Here is a 6,000-nt window from a genome sequence, read left to right on the forward strand (position 1 = left end):
CTAATCCCTGCACCCCCCTTGGTTGCTGCTGATCCTGCATAATGCATGGGCATAATATGACTTTGACACCCCCCCGCCCAACGCCTACGCATTTTCCATGAATATGCTAAATTCCTCTTCACATGCACATTCTTTTTGTTAAGGCGCTCTTCAACCCCCAATGCAGCTTATATATAAGCTCCTAGTTTGGTAGTGTCTCATTCTTCACCTGAAGACGGCTGCTTGCGTTGTAGCCGAAACGTCGTGAGAATTGTTTTATTATGTTTTATTTTTATTATTTTATTACTTCCCTTCTACGTGACTTTACCGAAAGAAACAAGAAGATGAATCCCTGCAGTCACGAAAGCTTTAAATCGAAATTACTGCTTTGTGTTTAGTTTGTTCTCCATCCCCAGTACCTCCGATTTGCACGGTTGGCTGCGTACGGTGAAAAGAAGTTCAACAATCATACATATGTAATGCGAGCGTAAATGGGGTTGCTGCTGGGCTCTGGCCCAATCACACGGCCCGGGGTATTGGGGGCGGAGCCCGGTATGGAGGGGGGGAAGCGAGGTGAATGGAGGTGGAGCCAGCAGGGCAGTATGGGAAGGCCGGATCGGACGATCCAGAAGGGGATGAGTTAGGGTCACCTGGGAGAGAGGATATAGAGAGGAGCCCGGATGAGAGCGGGGTCAGTTGAAGGAGTGAAGAAGCGGGACCACGTTGGGTGGCGGCCGCGCCATCAGCCACGTGGCTGATGGGGCTTCGTCACACTGTCGGCCAGCGGTGTACGGAGCAGGGAGGAGCGGAGCGACTGGCGGGAGAGGAGCGTGTGGTGCACGCGAGAGGAGCGTGCGCGACACGCGAGAGGAGACGCTGGTCCCTTGTCAGGACCAGCGGGGTGTGAGGACGAGTGGAGGAGCTGAGGAGGAAGCGCGTGCGGGGCGCGTGCGAGACGACGCTGGTCCGCGGAGGAGACCAGCGGGGTGCGGAGAAAGAACTTGAATGAAAGACCAACGGAGACCAGCAGTGCCTGACGGAGTCTTTTATTACACATACATTAACATTCATACGTACAACATAATCCAATGTAATTGATATGACTACATTAACCCCCTCTGGTCCTCGCACCTGATAGGCTCGCAGTGATGACATCGCCTTTACTCTATTTAAGGACCGGAATAGGAAGACTTCACATTTATGGCAAATGATGAAGCTGGTTGTTGTAATCACAAGCGAAACGTCATAGTACTCAAATTGTAAATATTGTGCGTTTACTTTGCAACACACCTGAGTGCTGAACTAGTAACTAATTGGCACGTTCTGTTTACCTAACAAACCTTACTATTTGGCAGTGTCGGGTGGTGGTAGTGGGTTATATTTACGTGATTTAAACTAAAGTAACCTTTATTGTTAATTATTATGATATGCGACGTTTCAGGGAAGGGCCCTTCTTCAGAGCTCATGAGGGATACGAGTTTTAGACTACAGTGTACAGCATGTGGCTTGGTAAAGCATTACATTGTAAAGCTGTTTCTTGGTGAAGTTATTACATTAGGAAATGTAGCTATCGAATAAAAGAAATGTTTAGTAGCAATGCATGTTTGATTATAGTATGCATTGATTATTATTGCATTGATTATTATAATCATACATGCATTGCTACAAAAATGTATACATATGTAGTGAGTCACTTCGGAGACACTAGTTATGAGGCAACAACGTTTATTCTACAGTATATAACACCGTTACACACGGGACTACAATATGCCTATCTCTTACACACCGTTACACACAGGATAACTATAAACAGGTCAGAGCAGCCAACGTGCTGTCTGACCCACGATGTCGGAGACGAAGACGTAGCACCTCGGGTTCACTTCACCTGCAGACAGCCCCGATCAAATATCGGGGCTTCCCTTTTAGCTCTCTCGGTGCAGCCTAGCTCCGCCCTCGGCTGCGCCCCCTTCTGGAACATTCTGAAGTTTCCTGGCTATCTTGCATGTGCCACCTGCCCGGCTCTGCCCTTAACCATGCCCCCTTTAAGAACTCTCCAGAAAATTCCCAGGTACACTTCCCATGTCCCCTCGGTCACCTTTGCCCCACATTCCTCACCTCGTCCCATCATGTGCTTCACCCGAGGCTGGGGTGACTAGTCCTCATATGCCCCCTTCCGCCAGCAGCCCACACCACACTCCCTAGTGACCAATTACGTGGCATTCACTCGCTATGCTGGCGGAGTGGCTGCTATCCCCGACTCTGTCGGTAGGACTCATCAGCCTCTCTCTGCTAGCACCCAGTACCACTCACCCGAGTGACCCACTGTGTGGTACTGCATGGTGTGTTCGCCTCTACACCCTTATTTCCTCATTCTACTGTACTTAGCGCTACGCGCCGTAGTGATCTATTCTAAATCACTACACATATATAAAAAAGTATGAAAATGTTGCTGGCACATTGCATCGTAGTCCTGTTGCAGTGACGTCATCAAAATCATAATTAGCATAATAATATATCTAATCGCATGTATATATTTATGGAGCGCATTCACTCAAGGTACTTAACACAAAATGGAATGTTGTAGTTGAAAGCGGCCTACAAGAGTTGAGGGATGATTGACAGTGATAGAGGGGTACTTGGAGATCACGAAACGGTAAGGGAGGGACGGGCAGGAGTGGAATTGTGAGGGGAGGGAAGAGGATGCGTGATGGGGAAGAGGTGGTGAGGCTTTAAGAGAGTAACAGAAAGGAGGAGATTTAAAGTTTTCGTGACTACAGGGATTCATCTTCTTGGTTCTTTCGGTAAAGTCACGTAGAATGGAAATAATAAAATGATAAAAATAAAACATAATAAAATAATTCTCACGACGTTTCGGCCACAACGCAAGCAGCCTCCTCAGGTGAAGACCAGGTCTCTCGGGGAGAATTATTTTATTACGTTTTATTTTTATTATTTTATTATTTCCCTTCTACGTGACTTTACCGAAAGAACCAAGAAGAAGTTCATTACTGTTTGGTTTTTAAATGTTTTGTCTTTTAATAGGGAATTGTTTATTATGAATGTCTAGAGAATGTATTATTTGGCTAGTTTTTTGTTAGATTAAACACATTATCAGCCGATTGTTGTGTTATAGTATCGATTATATTCCAATAATGCATGGATACACTATTGCTTATATCTAAGTGCAACTGCCTTAGAGATTCCGAAATGTAAGACAATTCACTCCTGTTGTGCTGTATTCTCTTTATTAATAATAATTTGCTAGCTTTGTGTAGTATTTGGTTAGCTTTAACAGACGTTATGTGATGTAAAGTCACGTAAAGGGAAGTAATAAAATAATAAAAATAAAACATAATAAAACAATTCTCACGACGTTTCGGCCACAACGCAAGCAGCCGTCCTCAGGTGAAGAATGAGACAATGCCAAGCTAGGAGCTTATATATAAGCTGCGTTGGAGGTGGAAGAAAGAGCGCCTTAACAAAAGAATGTGCATATGAAGAGGAATTTAGCATATACATGGAAAATGCGTAGGAGGTGGGCGGGGGGGTTTCAAAGTCATATTATGCCCATGCATTATGCAGGATCAACAGCACCAAGGGGGGGTGCAGGGATTAGCAGTAACAAAGGAAAGGAATGTTAATGATATGTAGCTGCAGTTACTCAACAACCACGTAGAAAACTAAAGTATAAACTACATAAAAAACTAAAGTATAAATTGCATAGCACCATCAGTATACTTACTATACTCTACACTAAGCTGAGTTACTAACAGCAAGTAATACATTACAATTCTACGTCGTAGAAATTATATAATATGCTTCCATCTAAACTTTATTCTATTGTATCACACGAGCATATACCGTACTATATACTGCCAACATTAAATTATATACTGTATTGCTGTAAACCAACCTATACCTTATACATTTAATATAACACTATGTATTATTCTACCCACCCTAATGTGTGTCGAAATGGTTTATTACGTCCTTCCAATGATTGCTAAGCCAGAATCCATCTTCTCGGTTAAAATTGTCTCTGTGTTTGTATATGTGGATCGCCTCATGAACGAATCTCTCATGATAGCCAGATGGCTTGCAGAGAACCTCTGTCTTGGAGAAGTCAATATCATGTGAGCCCACTGAGTTGTAACAGTGATCTGCCACGGCTGAGGTGTTTGTCCTACCGTGTTTCAGGTCAGCTTTATGTTCACGGATGCGGTCCGAGACATGTCGTTTGGTTTCCCCAATGTAACTGCTACCACAGAGGCAACTTAGTTTGTTGCCTTGGTTTACAGCAATACAGTATATAATTTAATGTTGGCAGTATATAGTACGGTATATGCTCGTGTGATACAATAGAATAAAGTTTAGATGGAAGCATATTATATAATTTCTACGACGTAGAATTGTAATGTATTACTTGCTGTTAGTAACTCAGCTTAGTGTAGAGTATAGTAAGTATACTGATGGTGCTATGCAATTTATACTTTAGTTTTTTATGTAGTTTATACTTTAGTTTTCTACGTGGTTGTTGAGTAACTGCAGCTACATATCATTAACATTCCTTTCCTTTGTTACTGCTAATCCCTGCACCCCCCCTTGGTGCTGTTGATCCTGCATAATGCATGGGCATAATATGACTTTGAAACCCCCCCGCCCACCTCCTACGCATTTTCCATATATATGCTAAATTCCTCTTCATATGCACATTCTTTTGTTAAGGCGCTCTTTCTTCCACCTCCAACGCAGCTTATATATAAGCTCCTAGCTTGGCATTGTCTCATTCTTCACCTGAGGACGGCTGCTTGCGTTGTGGCCGAAACGTCGTGAGAATTGTTTTATTATGTTTTATTTTTATTATTTTATTACTTCCCTTCTACGTGACTTTACCGAAAGAACCAAGAAGATGAATCCCTGCAGTCACGAAAGCTTTAAATCGAAAGTTATGTGATGTGTTATTTTAACTGCGTTTGGTATTACCTTTGAATCTCTATGTGTGTCGGTCGATGTGTGTGTGTGAGTCCATGTCTGTGTGTGTTAGTCCATGTGTGTGTAAGTCCATATGTGCATATGTGTGTGTAAGTCGATGTGTGTGCGTGGGTCCATGTGTGTGTGTCTTAGTCGATATGTGTGTGTGTGTAATCCATATGTGTGTGTGTAGGTCGATGTGTGTGTAAGTCTATTTATGTGTGAGTCGATGTGTGTGTGTGTAAGTCTACCTGTGTGTGAGTCCATGTGTGTGTGTAACTCCATGTGTGTGTAAAGTCGATGTCTGTGTGTCAGTCCATATGTGTCTATGTGTGTAGAAGTCGATGTGTTTGTGTGTGCGTCGATGTCTGTGTATATGTAAGTCGATGTGTGTGTGTGTCTTTTTCGCCCGGGCAACGCTGGGTACTTCCCGCTAGTAATAAATTTACAGAAAGACAAGACGGTGTCTCTGAGAGCTACATTACACAGTAACCTTCTTTGTTCGATGGCCAGACAAAAGCCGTCGCTGTGAACACGATTTCATCATAATTCGCCCTCGCATCCGGGTGGTGATGCACAGACCGCTCCCACGCTCACCTGCAATTGCCGCGGTGTTGGAGTCTCTCTGGCGCTTAAGACTGTGCGAACTCATATTATAACCTCTCCTCATATCGCCCCCGCCACATTCCTCCCCCGTCACACCTCCGACTAATACTCAATTACCCCATACCTTGCTCGAGGAAAAATGCATTCCGGAATTTCACAGCAAGGCGAGGCCAGCCAGTGACCTATTGCATAACAGAAGAGGATAAAAGTTTTGCAAATGTGTATGTTTGTGACTTTATGGAGTGTGTTGAGCGTGTCTGTGCCTGTGTGGGCATGTATGTTTTGTGGAGAGGTATTGGAGCGGTTAGCGCACTCGCTACAAAGCCGGCGACCCGAGTTCGATTCCCGCTCACGGTCAACACCAATGACTATTATCTGAACCGGTCCTGGGCATCCCCTAGGTCGACTCAGCCTCGAATGAGTAGGGAGCACAGGTGGTGCATC

General features: G+C 44.1%; 1 protein-coding gene across 1 annotated transcript in view; it reads right to left on the bottom strand.

The window, feature by feature from the left end:
- LOC133359040 (transmembrane protease serine 9-like) overlaps positions 1-5,595 on the bottom strand; it is a 38,640-nt gene extending 33,045 nt beyond the window's left edge. Inside the window, exon 1 of the mRNA XM_061577410.1 lies at positions 5,548-5,595. The gene's annotated coding sequence lies outside the window, so the exon portion shown is untranslated. The remainder of the gene's footprint in view (positions 1-5,547) is intronic.
- Between the last annotated feature and the right edge of the window lie 405 nt (positions 5,596-6,000).

This window comes from Lethenteron reissneri, chromosome 64 (assembly GCF_015708825.2).
Source record: "Lethenteron reissneri isolate LAM-NWPU_2019-01 chromosome 64, ASM1570882v1, whole genome shotgun sequence".
In the NCBI taxonomy this organism is placed as follows: Eukaryota; Metazoa; Chordata; class Hyperoartia; order Petromyzontiformes; family Petromyzontidae; genus Lethenteron; species Lethenteron reissneri.